This window comes from Grammomys surdaster, unplaced genomic scaffold, assembly GCF_004785775.1.
Source record: "Grammomys surdaster isolate TR1022 unplaced genomic scaffold, NIH_TR_1.0 953, whole genome shotgun sequence".
NCBI lineage: Eukaryota > Metazoa > Chordata > Mammalia > Rodentia > Muridae > Grammomys > Grammomys surdaster.
In genome coordinates this window covers 261,515-277,291 of record NW_021605372.1, presented here as the reverse complement: position 1 = coordinate 277,291, position 15,777 = coordinate 261,515, and the positions used below count along the sequence as shown (strand labels likewise).

At 39.6% G+C, this 15,777-nt stretch overlaps 1 pseudogene; it reads right to left on the bottom strand.

The window, feature by feature from the left end:
- Positions 1-4,399: 4,399 nt before the first annotated feature.
- Positions 4,400-5,065, bottom strand: LOC114634397 (annotated as a pseudogene).
- Between the last annotated feature and the right edge of the window lie 10,712 nt (positions 5,066-15,777).

Here is a 15,777-nt window from a genome sequence, read left to right as displayed (position 1 = left end):
TGGCACAGTTAAGATTCAGACCAAGGAGATCTACTTCCAATGGCCTGGCTTCAAATCACCTTACTGTGTTGTCTCTTGCAATTTTGCAAGTGGGAGATGAAGATTCCAGGGATAACATCAAGTAGGAGGATATTTCAGAGATCCACGCTGGGTCTGTGCTAAACCATATTCTACTCAGCTATGAATTGCTGGAAACTTCAGGTCATGATCTTCTACTGCCCTCTGAAGCCTGGAAGAAGGATAAAGGGCACAGGGTAATGCATCACTTATGTATGCCATGGCTATCTGGTAGACCTACATGGACAGAGGATCAGCTACCTAACATAAACTCAGCAATGATTCTAATTCACTCATATTCAATACCAGAGGCAGCACCGTACAGAAAGAACAAGGCGGGTAGGTGGGAAAACCAGAGGTAGGAAAGCCATGCAATGTTCCTTAGAATTAAAATTTTAGCAGCAACAATACCTATTTACATACTACCAGACATTAAGATAAATTTGCCCTGTCATCTCATTTAATCCACACTGCACCCCAAAAACAAAGCACTATTGTTATCAAATAAATGAAGAAACTAAGTAATGTACCCACAGGTGTGTGTGTGTGTGTGTGTGTGTGTGTGTGTGTGTGTTTGTGATGCTGAACTTGGAAGCCATCCAGGCTAGCCCCTAACTGTCAAGGTTGATCCCGTGCTCTTAACTATTCATCCCACCAGAAGAAAAAAAGACAGAGGGGAAAAGCAAAATGAAGAAAGGAAGCAGGCAAAAGCTTTAGAGTAAGGTGGGAACCTAAATGCTAGCTCTGGCCTTATTACTAATAAGGAACATGTTTCATCTAATTTCTGAATCTCCACTTGCTCTTGTATAGAACAGGATATGTTCTCTAACAGGATGATGTTGAGAATTAAATACCAGAATATATGCCAAGTTCCCAAGAAATTTGGGAAATCATTCAGTGCCATGCCCTTTAGCACTAAACCTAGCTAGGCAAAGTTGTCCAAAGCCTCATTTGTACTTTCCAACAAGCCCCTGACTTGTAAAGCTGAATGTGACATGGAAAGAGAATTGCAACCTAAGACTAGACCCACAGTGAGAGAAGGATGTCTCTTGGGCTACAGAAGACAGAGGAGAGCATGGTTTCTGAACCTGGGAGGGTTATGGATCGTGTAGATTTAAGGAAAACCTGACACAAGTTAGGGCCAAAGAATAATAGCCCCCAACTTAAAAGCCTTTTACTGTGACCATTGCCAAATTTAGTTCCAATATTTAGAGTTTGCCTTCTTCGTGTGACAGTATGGGAAGTTAAAAATATCTGTTCCGATAAAGATTCACTGAAGGACGTCCTAAACAAATAGCCAGAGGGCTGACCCCAGCTATAGGCTGCCTGTGAATTGCATCCTAAACTGTTATTGTTTTCTCATAATGAAACAGGGAACCCAAGGAGCTGTTTCATATTCCAAATACCAAAAGATGATAATCCATCAAAAGCGTATGTTTGTTCTGGAACCAAGATGCTGCTGCAGAAGGGTACAGAATTAATCGCCTGAAGCGATAAATCACCTATTTATCTCTTGATGAATTTACAATGACAACATGCAATTGTCTCCACCCCCATGACCTATACACACACACACACACACACAAAACACCCTACACACATGCTTCTATCTACACACCTACATACACCTACCAACAAGTATACTCACATACCTACACATTTACATACCTTTCAACACACATACCTACCTATATGCACACATACCTACCTACACATTTACACACCTCCCAACACACATACACACAAATACCTACCTATACGCACACACACCTACCTACACACATACATATACACCTACCTACACACACCTCATACACATACTTGTTTATACATTCCTGCCTACACATACACACGTACCTATTACACACGTACCTGCCTAAATGCACACACCTACTTACCTATACACACACACAAACACATAAATGCACAAATACACCTCAGGACTGTGAACCAGGGAGTTGATCTTGTCAGTGACAACATCATTATGGCGATAACAATAGTGTTGCCTACTTATTATACTCTACACCAAGTGCTAACAGGTGTGAGCATGCTCACGGGGTCATATTGCCCTCATTCTTGGTCAGGTTTGAGTAGAAAGCTCAGAGGAACAATTTGTTCAAGATGCAGAAGTATTAAGCAATGGCAAGCCCAAAGCCCAAGGCCATGGGAGAGCAGTCCATGAGAGCTCGCTGCTATGAACTAGAGCTATTCTTTGTTTGAACCACAAAGATCAGGACAGTCTCCATTGCAGGGCTCTGGGAAGTCAGGATACAACAGCTCAGAGCTGTGGGTGAGCCCATGCCTGGGGTTCTTGGATAAGAGAGCAGAAAGTAGGATCTTGTTGAGTCTGTACTTGGAAGGTGAACTGTGATAAACTCACTAATTGCAACAAGCAAATGGTGAATGGAAAGGTGGAAGAAGAGAACACAGAAAGAGAAAAGAGAGAAGAGGAAGCAAATAGAAAAGTTTTTAGACAGTAGTAAATCAGGGCGCAAGTGCTGAATGCATGTACAAATGCCACACAGCAGCATATTCCCCATCCAGGCCCCCCCTATATCATTTCATGCAGAAGCCGATGTACGTGGGATAAGGGCCCCCAAATAAATATGAGACTTTTATACTCCAGATTTCTGACCTAAGCTTGAAGATGAGAATGTTTAGGGGTAAAACATAGATAACTCATTTGTTCAACAAATATGTCAACTCTCAGGTTAGGGAGTGAGCTAGGAGCTGGCATCGCCCAGATGGTGTGTGAGATGACAAACAGACCAAATGTAAAACAAACTGTCATCCATATCAAGGAATGATCTAAAGAAAGAAGGGATGAGGGATTCTTGTGGGGAAGCTGGGAACAGTTCTTAACTAACAGAAAGGTCACAGACATCGCCATGAGTGACAAGAAGAAAGCTGTGAATACTTTTAGGGGGAAAATGTAAAGAAAATCTTTCAAGCAGAGGGTTAAAGCAAGTGCAAAGGCCCTGTGGTACAAACATGTCTCACACAAGGACTGCCAGGGCTGGCATAGCTAGGATACTACACGCAAGAAATAGATAAGGCCAGAGGCATGGAGGGATGGGGAGGCCTGAGGCCACTGTGAGATCTTTGGCTTTATTCTGAGTGAGATGGATCACCACTGAAGACTGACATCTGCTTAGTTAGGTTTAAAATAAAATTTAAATGGTACAAAAGAGAACAGGCAGTCAAAAGGTGATCATAGGGAACCAAGGGACTATGCTAGGAGGGGTGGGGAGTTTGGACCAGGGCATTGGCAAAGGAGGGTAACATGAGTGGAAAGGATTCACCTCCCAGAAAGCCTTTGAGTCTAAGCCCATGGAACTGAGTTACATTTGATTTTTCACTCTTGTTTGCTTTATGGTATGTGGGTTAGGATGCTATGGGTGACTACGTATAAGAAAAAGAAACCTTCTTCATACTTAAACTAATTGTAGTCTATCCACTCCCTCAATGTGACTGTATCATTCACATAGGAGGTAATTTCACTTTCCTGTTCCCTCCAGGAGGAGACACCACAGTTATCGGCAGAAACAAAGGTTCCAAGAGAAAGTGAGCTTGTCCAAGACTGTACAGCTGGACTGGACAAGAACACAAGCTCTCTTTAGTGATGTTTGCCAGAACTTTCTGCCTTGGTGGGTTTGGCTTTATCAAAGTTCATTCCAACAAATGATTAGTATATGTCTCTAAGATAAAACAACAGGCACCATGCTTATCTCTGAGATGCAGCAGTGACGTCACTATATTGGCATGAAGGGTCTCAGTCACCGTGTAGTTGGGGACAAGTTCAGCCACAACATTGTCTTTGTAGAGTAATGAAACCTTTGTGCTCTGGGGAGGAAGAGGAGCATATGCTTTGATCTCTACCGCTCTCCCTTCCTCGTGGTTCTCCCTCACAAGCCAGCCTGCCCTTCTCCCAGAGAAGGTTTTTTACGGTTTTTACAAATATTGTTTATTTTAATGAAGCTGGTACAGACAATGTCCCTTGAAAACCCATGTCCCAGGCCGAAAAGTACAAACAGAATCATAAGGAGCAGTGTCTGTTGTGTACACTTCTGTATGAGTAATTTTATTAACTGCTGATGAAAATTAGAACTTTCTGGGATCTTCTGACAATACCGTCTTGCTCAAGACACTTTCTTTCTCTCCAGTGAAGCCACCTTTGGAGTTAGCTGTTACTCTCACTCTATCTGTCATCTTGACTACAAACATGATGTTCTTCTTTTGGTCTAGACCCTCAGATTTTATGAGGAAAGGTCATTTTCCACAGTTCAGTTCTCTGAAAAATTTCCATCTCCCACTCAAAATCACAGTCCAGGAGTGAAGCAACCACATGCTGGAACTTCAGGGCCAATCGAAAGGTCATAGGAAAGCTCCATTTGTTGATCTTTTTATCATCACAAACCTGAAAATGCACAGTCCTGAAAAGGGTGGCCTCTCTGTGCACACATGAAATTTCTTAAAAGAAGAAGGGCAATATTAAAGGAGCTGAGGTCTGATCACCAAAAATCAGCACAACAAAAACAACCAATAATGAATATTGAACACTAGAATTCAGATTACCAGATATTCTAAGAGATGGAGTGCCAGTATTCAATTTTCATTTTGAACACCACATTACAAAAGAACTATTTTTAAAAATAAAAAAGGATTGAGGGAAAAGGAAAAAATAAAAAATAAAAAGAATTATCTAAACCATCGAGTGACCCCCTGTTTGTTCCTGATAAACTTCAATCACATCTTCTTCCTCCATTCCCAGTTCTTTCGGAGTATGATTATCAGCAATTCTCTGACCTTCAAAGAGAAACTTGAGTGAATTCATTGGAACTCCCTGTCTTTGACAGTATGATTCTTTGAGTTTCTTGAGATGCGTTGTCATTTCCACTTTGAAATGTATCTCACTGCTATCCTGTCCAATAACTTTGAGTTTAATGTATTCAACTTCCTTCTTGTCACCTAAGTCATCAGTTGAAGGTTTTGCCTCCTGGTCAGACATGGTGACGGTGGATTCACCCAGGGGTCTCCACACCACAGCGGCCTCTGGCAGGCAGAACCGCACTCTCCAGGTGGGCTCCAGACCTGCTGAGCTCGAACCAACACACTGACCTGGCGCACACACAAAAAATAGTCAGTGTAGCTAAGACCCTCAGCTGGGTGTGGCAGCATTTGCCACCAGCAGCGAAATCATAAAGAAATCTCTAATATGTGCCATGGGAGGGATTATCATATGAGTTCTTACTTTTTATGAAATAGGGAAAGCAGAGCTTTCTAGTTGAGTGCATTTTATAGTTTTTCCTCCATTTGTTTTAAAGTTGAACATCTGATCTGGCAGGGACTTCACACATTTGCTTTTTAATAAAAGTCTTTGTGCTCCTCCCTGAGCCTCCCACTATAGAAGGGACCAGAGGGCTTGGAGCACCACCTTGCTGTCATCACTCTCAACATATCCTAGCCCTTAGGGTAAACTTGCTGAAATGCCTTCAAATTTTGTATGTGCATACAAACCCCAGAAGCTTGTCCTTCTACCGTTATTAAATCACTTCCTGTACTCCCCTACAGTCTCTATTCCTTTCTGAAGTCACTGAGTCTTTTCATGGAGCTTGTCTCTCTCCCCGATATAGACTACTACTGCCACCTGGAAGCCAAGAAGAGTATGTATCCCAGAGAATCAGAGAACCAGAAACTTGGCCCATTGAGTTTTAAATCTAACACCACTTTTGTTATTGCCCTGGGGCTCTCAGCTCTGAGTCCAGGGTGGTGAGAGACTCAGGCAGAAGCAATCATGTAGAACAGGGCAGGGAGTTCTTAGTGGGTGCAGCATCACATACCAATTCTGATTTGCCAGGTGTCTTAGTTACTTTTCTATTCCTGAGAAGAGATGCTATGACCGAGGCAACATTACGAGTATTTAATTGGGGCTTGCTTACAGTTTTAGAGGGTGAGTCCATGACCATCCTGGGAAGAAGTTTTGCAGCAGACAAGTACACATGCACTGGAGCAATAGATGAGAGCTTTCATCTTATCTGCAAGTTGGAGACAGACAGCAAGAGATTGGTCCTGGCATGAACTATTGAAACCATGAAGCCCACCCGGAGTGACACATGTCCTCCACAAGGCCACACCTCCTAATCCGTCTCCAAACAATTTCACCAACTCATGACCAAGCATTCAAATATATGAGCCTATGGGGGCATTCCTTTTCAAACGATCACACAAGGCTAAGGATAAATCTAAGATTCTGCTTTTTTAGCAAGCCCTCAGTGATGCCCTGCTACTGATCCATGGACAGTATTTTGAGTGGCATGATTTTAAAGGAGAACCCATGGGTTATAAGCCTTGATGTTATTAACCCTCTCCAAGAGGGAAGGATCAATGTTTCTGGGACATGGTTTGCAGAATTTAATGCTCTCATGATGCTCGTAAAAAAACAGAATGTGCTATGGTCAAGGTTGAATGGGCTTGGAAAATATGGAACACTGTATATGTACACCACACTTGCAAGCAAAGGCATAGCCAAGTCCTATTCCATTATTGTGCCCCACTGTGCCCCATTGTGCCCCAATAGGATGCCCTCTTAGAGTCAGGGAACAGTTAGCCTGGAAATAACCTACATAACCCTTCCAAAGTGCAGAACTGTTTAAAGCATCACTCCAGGGTTCTTAAGGTTATCTGTCAAAAGGAAGCAGTGAATCAATCAGTTTCAGAGCTCTTGGGCTACGGCTGTTTAATACACAGTACTGGGGATAGTTTACCCATTTGCCTTCCAGGAGAAAAGGAAGACTCTCAACTTTCCCATAATCTTTGTTCCTTTGCACAGAGATCACTTTCAATGACTCACATACCGGCATCCCATCAACACCTGTCTTCAGCAAACATTTGAAGAGGATCCATGGGATAGACAAAGGCCCAACAACAAGACTAGCATCTCAGCATGTCTGTCTGTACAGAGGCTGCACACCAAACCTATGAGAAGATATTAATTCCTGTTGCTGATATGGTTTGGACATAATTCAGCCACTGAAGCACCAGTATTATGTCATCCTTGTTACAGTAACTCTGCCTATTCAAGAAGGGACCTACTACCACTTGGACATGAGTCCATCCTCTCAGATATACCTTCTCCTCCTCCATCTTTTTCAGGAAGGCAAGAAAGGAGGTGCCAGGATGGTCCTCTAATGGATGACCACACAGCAAGGTCTCAGTAGTAGAAAAGGGTCCCCAAGGGAACACTTCCAGTACCAGAGTGCTGACACCACAGAAATGTACTGAGGTGAAGAATCAAGTCCTTCAGGATCTCGTCCATGTAAAGGAGTCCAAGGAAGGAAATCTAAAAAGCTATGAACTTAGCAAACAAACTGGGATACCTGGTGGACCCAGGGAAGTTACGGAAATCCTTTTTTTCTACTAGAGGTAATTTCTATTCTAACCCTATCCTTAAAGGGTTTCCACAACAAAACTAGAGAAAAGCATCAAAACCCAACTGCAGTTCTCCTATCTTACTAAATTCACACTGTCAAAAATCACAGCTTCCATGAGAAACAGTCACAGAAACCTACATGGACTTTGGCTGCAAGGATTCCCAGGAGCTCAGGAGCAAACAGACCAAGAAACAGAGGGACTTGGAGGCTGAAGACATGTCTTGATTGATAAAGTGCTTATTGCACAGAACTGAAGACCTAAGTTCTGTCTCCAATACCCAGGCAAAAACTAGGTGCATTGTTGTGCACCTGTCACCCCAGTACCAGGGAGGTAGAGATAGGAGTATCCTCAGGGCTCACTTGCCAGTTACATTAGCTGACTCATTGAGCCCCAAGCTCAGTGAGAGGTACTATTCCAAAAACTAAGGTGAGAGAAGACTGAGAAAAAACCCAAGATTGATCTCTGGCCTCCATGGTTATGTACACACACTCTGAAACATGCATACACATACATACACAAAGGAACTGATGAATTAACCAGGTATTTCATTTGTATAGTCCATTGTTATGGGAAATATCATAAACTCAGCCTCAGTCTCAGCCTCAGCATCAGGAACCCTCAAACTCTGGGACAACTGAAAGGAATAGAGACCTGTCCTTGACCTCTGAAATAGTTTATTTCTTAAATGATTTTGTAATGTTCATAAAAAAATACATTCGTGAGACTGATTGTCTCATTAACCCTTTAAGTCATTAATTGTAGGCCAATAGTGCTACAAACAAATAAAGGATATGAAACACCTTAACACCTCCCTTAACAAAGGATGACCTGACAACACAGACTGGGCAGAGTTGAGGTCCCAAGAGATAAACAGCAAACAAAACTGGAGGCTGATGACACTTCCTGGGGACATGAAAGGAAGGTTGGAGGAACGAGGGCATAAAGTACTTCAAAGGACTTTTAAGTTACTGCTTCTTAACTTCAACTATGTCCAAGTCAAACCAGCTGACAAAGAAGCTGGAGTACATTGTGTTCTTCAAGAATTTCCACATTCTTAGTATTGTATACTGAAGGCAGAGACATCAGGTAACGTGATAATCACATAGCCATTAATGCAGACTGATCATATGAACACAAAATTCCCTTTTCTGGTACAACTGCACAAACTGTCTTCTTGTCCAGCCCTACTCCGTGGATCCCCAGGTCAAGGGGATAGGATTGGGTTGAAAGAAAGAAAGAGACGGCCATATAGAAAGAAGTAGGGAAAAGTCATTATTTTAATTAACCTTTTTCTACAGCTGCCCCAGCCTCCCCACTTTCTACTCCTACATCAGCCCTTGTAATCATCATCAAAAATAGAGCCCCACATGAACATTATCTCCCTTCTGAAGTTGATTTTTGACATCTAGCTAAGACAACAGGCTAGAGGAAGCCAATGCTAGAGCACAGGTCACCCATCTTGCCCACATAGTTCATTTCCATGTCTCCTAACTTTCTAGCAATCGGAAAGTCACTTCTACTGACTCAGCTCCTTATTTAAAATAGCAATGTCTTTAGGGATGTTAATTCTACCAGTTAGTCACACCTGAGTATGAATTACTGCTTCTCACCTGATCCTACTGCATAATTGGAGGTTTTCAGAGGGAGGGGCATGCAGAGCTTTTAGAACAAAGGCACTTGGAAGAGCACCTTGGTGACCTATATAATTACAGCATTCTTTAGAAACCCAAACTGCTTCTCATGCTATATTAAGCCTACCAACCTAGAGTAAAACATGTCTGTTCTAACTAGTTTTTAAAATCTAGAAGACATCTTATAAAAATAAAACTGACAAATATGAAACATTAAATTCTTAAATAAAAATAACTTCTGCATGGCAAAGAAGCCACAGTATTGTCAGGAGACAGATATTAATCAGGGGAAAAAAAACTCCTACTCTTATCATAAAAAGCCTATATTCCTAATATACAATGAACTATCAGAATCTGCAGGAAAAAATAATAACAGAATGGATAAGAATAAAGTCCATTTAAAAATGGAAAAAGGATGTTAGAGTTTGCTGAAATAGAAATGCTGTGCTTCTTAAGCCTGTGAGAAGATGCTCTATTCCCACTGTAATGAGAGAAATTCAAATTAAAATAGACTCGATACTATTTTTCTCTCATCAGATTGGCACAACTCCAACCATTTGATTCTCTATTTTGTGGATGAAGCTATGAGGAACCAGTTACTCTCATATATTCCTGGTGACAACAGGAACCCATGAAACCCTAGCGGAGGACAATTTGATAGCAAAATCTATCAAAATCAAAATGAATAAGCTCTATGAATCTGCAGTTCTATTTCTGGGAGTTTGTCCTAAAAATACACTCATATGTTTGCAAAATACCATATGTACAAAGTTATTAATTGAAGCAACAGTTCAGTACTAGACTGAAAAGCGATTGGAAACAGTCCAACTCACCAGAGATAAGGATTGGCTGGAGAAACTGTTGAACATCACACAGTTTTGTAAAGATGCTCCCTATCAACAAATATGAAAGTACTGCTAAGATAGATTATAAGAAGTAGCAGAAAACTAGGCATGCTGTGATTATTTCAATTATAAAGCAAAACAAAACAGCAGAGCAAATAAATCTTTATTGGTATCTATTGGCATGCAAAAACTCCTGAAGCTTTTCTAAAAAAACTAGTGACAGAGATGCTTGGGGTTGAGCTATTATTGGATGGATGAAGGCAGGATCTTGAATCATTTGAGTACAGTATTCTTCCTTTACTAATAATTTACCTTTCTAATGTTTCAGTTACCCCTGGGTCAGACATGGTCCTAAAGCATGAAATAGAGAATACTAAGTACTGTTTAAAATGTCATGCCACACCATCATCCCATAGAGGATGTGAACTATGCCTTTGTCTAGCATATTCACTCTATATATACTACACATCTGTTGGACACATAGGAGCTGTTTCAGTTAACAAATCAAGGGTCAATGTAGCACAATGTTTGTGTACAAGTCATCCTTAGTTAATAAGTAATGATTCTGGTAATTTTATCACAGTACTTTGTTATAATTGTTCCATTTTGGTTTTATTGTTAATCTCTAATTATGCATAATTTATTGCTTAAACTTTAACAGGAGTGTGCATTTAAAGGAGAAAACCTGGTATCTGTGGGCTCTGATACTATATGCTGTTTGGGCTTCTACTGGGGTCCTTAAACATACCCAACAAACTACTTTATAACACCCATTCAAAAATGAATTTACACAGTAGAGCAAGAAAATAAGATGCTGACCCTAACTCAAAGAGCTCACACAGTGCTTAGAAGTTTCCAAATACATCCACACAAAGAAAGTCACGATGTACCTTAAGAACCCATGTTACAACCAAAAAGTGAATCGTCTAGCTAAGCTGCAGGCCTCAGGCCAGTTTTTCTCTCTTGACTGAAGTCACCAGGAATATCATACCTCTATACTAAGAAAGCTAGCTCAGGAGCAAGGACCAGCTATACCTCTTCCCAGCTGGAGCTCTGCCATCTTTGAAACACAGAGAGGATATCTCTGTGGCCACCAGGGATATGCCCCAGCTGGCAGGTAAGGCATTCTCCCCATCCAGAGTCAAGCCCTTCCTCTGCTTCTTTCTCACACATAAGTGTTTGCATCAGAGTGAGGGGCAAATCTTGTTCTAATTTCCAGAACTTTCCTTATCTGGTTGCCTCAGTTTAGGCTTCCCTAACAAATTCTCGGAGACAGATCATATAAGCAGTTTGAAGCACAATCTTAATAAACACAGTAATGGTATGGAGAAGATACAGGGAAGGAAGAAATTCTGAAAAAGCATGTCAGTGATCACGTCACCACTATAGGAAAACTGGGGTTCCTCACCACCAAGGAGCCTCCTGAGAGGCAGTGAGAACACACAGCAGGATTGGTTCCCTATTGGAGAGAGCTGGGACACTGGTCTACCAATTCTCATCCCTCACTGGCAACTCAAACGTGATATTTTACTGACTTCCATCTTGTGAAGGTTGGCAATGGACTTCGTGGGTCTAAGAATGTCTGTGGGTAGAGCACACAAGAACATTAAGTCCAGGAAGTAAAGTGACCTTGGGGTAGGCTGAATAGACTTGATATAAACCTTGGCCACACCATCTGTCTTTTAAAAACAAAAACAAAAAACATAGACAAGGTAGCTTACCACAACCAAAATGTATTCTTTACAGTTTAAAGGGTAGAAAGTCAAAATCATGGTGTGGGACTTATTCCATATCTGCTGAATTTCCCACAGTTGCTTCCCTGATGTGTCTTCTTAGGGCAGAGAAAATGACCACCTCACTCATGTCTCTCCTTACAAGGGCACTAACCCTACAATCCCTGGGCAATGTTTCCCAAAGGCTTCTTCTCCATATATACCACACTGAGAGTTAGGATCTCAATATAGAAACCTAGGGGTACACATTCAGTCCATACCCTACTCAGAGCCTAAAAGACTGAATTGCAGGAGAAAGGACATAGATATGCTAATAAGTTCTTGTGCCCTATTGTACAGTAGGGTAACTATGGTTAATAAACATCTCAGGTACCTACAAGAGCGTATTTTAAATGTTCTTACCCCCAAATAATATTTGAAGTAATAAATATGCTAATTAGCCTTATTTAACTATTTCACTATATATGCATGTATTCGAATAATACATTATAATATAAAAATATATATAATTTCATCAATTAAGAACAAACTAAAAAAACAGTACCTAAGAAGAAAAATACTATTGAAAGATCTTTGCTTTCATCCCAGATAGAACAACAGTGATCAGATTTACTCTCCTGCTTGAAGTAAGCAACAGAAATGAAAAGAGAGAGAAAATGATTTTCAGGAAACAAAGCCAGTAAGTGGTGGAACAAAAGCAGTTCGTGAAGAAAGCCCTAAAATTGCCTCAGCTTGCTGACTTGAGAAGTATCCCTGCCTCAGTGGAAGGCTTTTATTTGGTTGGTTTAGGGATTTGGGGTGCTGGGGACTGAATCCAGGGCATGCTAAGCGCATGTCCCAACATTGACCTATAATCCTAGGCTCCAAAGAAATAGATTTCAGAGCAAATACTATTATCAGGCATAAAGATCATTTCACAAAGGTATCAATTTGTCAAGATGATGTAATCCCAAATATCTAACATCTAGTATTCAAGTAAAAACTGATAGAATCGTAAGGAGAATAGACAGACAAATGCACACATGCTCATGTGTTTCCATCCCTCTCTCTCAGTAAGCAATAACACAAGCAGATAGCTATCAGGAGGAATATAGATGACTTTAGTGACATCACTGCCTCATTTGACCTAGTTGACATTTGGAGAACAGGGTACCCAACAGCAGATAGAATACATGCACCTCTTTGAGTACACACAGAATATTAACCAAGATAGAAAATATTCTGCATTGAAAAAAAAACCAATTTTCAGTAAACTTAAAAGTATTTAAGTCACGCAAAGGATTTTCTCTGTTCATGTGGAATTATATCTGAAATCAGTGTTATAAAGATTTCTGGGAAGTATTCAAATATTTGAAAACTAAATAATACATTAAGACATCTACAAGTCAACAAAGCAATCAAAAGAAAATGCAGAAAGTATCTGTAATTGTGTGTAAATGACAATAGGATGTCTTAAAATTTATTGCATCTGACAAAAGTAGTACTTAGAGGAAAAAACATACAGTACTAAGCACCAATCACTTATATCAAGAAAGAAAGAGGAACTTAAACCAATGACCTTGACTTCTGCCACAATAAACTAGGAAAAAAAAATGGAAGGAGAGAGGGGAGACAGATCCATGAAAACAATAGCTACTTCTTTAAAACAATGACTTTTTTAATGATAAAATTTCCATGTCTCTATAGGCAGACGGATCATGAAAGAAGAGAGATATGAACCACTTTCCAGTGGAAGAGCACACCTCCAAAAATGAATGAGAAGCATACACTGGACTTAATATATTAAAATAAAGGGGCATAAAGTTGTGTAGGCAGAGGAAGGTGGGTGGATCTGGTCAGAGATGAGGAGGAAAGGATTATATCAAAACACACTGTACAGAATTCCCAAAAGCTAATAAAAATGAGAAAAGGGAATAAGAGACATAGAGACATTTCAAAGGTTCTAATCATATCAAAATTGTAATAAGGTAATATGGATAACTTTGTGCTAATAAATCCAACGACTTTGACAAAATGGCTGCAGTTTCTCAAAGACACAAATGGCTAAAACTCACTTGAAAACAAATGTGTAATCCAAGTATTTCTTTATAAAGGAATATTTAGATACATATGATCACACACACACACACATTGCAGGCATGGTAGATTATACCTACAATTCCAGTACATACAAGAATTGCCGTGAGTTGGAGGTAAGCTGGGGGGGGGGAGGTGTTGGGGGGAGAAAATCTTTGGTCCTACATGGCTTCATTGGTGATTTGTACCAAATCCTCAGGCAAAGAATTCTACTAATTATATAAAAACTAAAATTAAAAAATTAAAAAGGAAAGGAGAGTAAATCAAATTTAAAGGAAGCATGAAAATGAAGTAATAGAGATGAGAACAAAACCTATGATAATAGAGGTTTCAAAAAAAGAAAGAAAAATTCATAAAAGCCATAGCTAGTTTTTAAAAACAGTTCTTTAAATTTCCCACAAAATTAAAATGGAATGAAAATTTAACATCTCCTTCCGGGAAGCCGGTATTTTCCAAGCATAATACAGTGATAAACAAATACAACCTAAGACAAGAAGTCTATAGCTAGCAGTCCTCATGAATGTGAGTGCAAAATGTCCTAAAATGTTTTAGTAATTTAACTCCATAATATGGCTTTAAAAGAATCATGTATCATGACTGAAATTTGTCATAGAATTCAGGATTGGTTTGATATCCAGTCACTACGATTCATTACATTAACAAACTAAAAGAAGAGACTAACCAACAATATCAATAAAGGCCTAAGCATTTGGAAAAAAAAACTTGGCTTCTAAAAATGAAATTCTCAGCAAGTCAGGAACAGAATTTTATCAACCTCACAAATGTTGTTCACGAAGAACTCACAGTTAATATTGCTTTCCTCTAAACATCTGACAGTAATCCTACCCACTGTAGTTGGACAAGAAAAGCAAACAAAATGAACTAAATTCTGTTTTATTAAGTTTTGTTACCACACAGTAATGATTTCATTATGACACTTTCATACATTCATTGTACTTTGCTCTCAGTCATTCCCATCACCCTCCTTCATCCCTACTCCACCTCCCCTCACTCATCCCTCCCTACAAAATCCTCTTTCTGCTTTCAGGTTTCTACATATACACATCATGTATAGTTTAAACTAGATTTCACATGTGCAAGAAAACCTAAGATATGGTTCCTATATTAAAGGAAGAGGTAAAATTATCTTTACATGAAGATCACATCCTTCTGCTGCTGTTGTTGTTGTTTTATTGTGGCTGTTAGTTTTGCATTTATTATTGGGTTATCAAGGTTTTGTTTGATTGTTTTTTATTTCTTTATATGAATATTTTTGTGGGACATATTTTAATAAAACTTCCCCTCCCTCAACTCCTCCCAGATCCTCTCCATCTCCCTGCCTACTCAATGTCTATCTACCTACCTCTATTTATCTATTTATCTCTCTAACAAACAAAAAATGAAAATTAAAACAAGTGGATAAACGAAAACTCAATAAATGGGATCAACAGGTTGTATTTATATGTACATATGTATATATAACAATAATAATTAAAGAATCATGAATCTGAGAGGGAGTGGAAGGTACAGAAAGACTTGGAGCAGGAGAGGAAGAGATGCAGGTGATTTAAATGTAGCATGTAAAAAATACTAACAAAATAAAATAAAAAAGAACCTGTCCCTCCTAAACCACACCCGAGAGATTTTGTACACTGCCAGTATCTGCCGTACTTTTGTTCTATAATGAAAAGGAAGAGATAGATTCTATACCTTTTTGTTTCCCCAAATTTGTATGAGTCAGGGAAAATATTTAATATGTTTCTTGTGTTCATAAAGGGATTAGAGTAGAAGGTGTACGACTTTTTTGTCAACCATTTCTCCATGACTTAGAATTTAATTCAAAGATTTTGAATCCTTATAGAGGTCATGGTTAAATATTTGAATATCGTTTTTTAAAAATCTTGTCTATGTTCTCCTAGATGATCACCAAAGCAAATTGGGTCATTGGCCATTAAAAATAAACTGAATTAGAATAAAATGAAAGGAGTATAGATAATTCTGTAG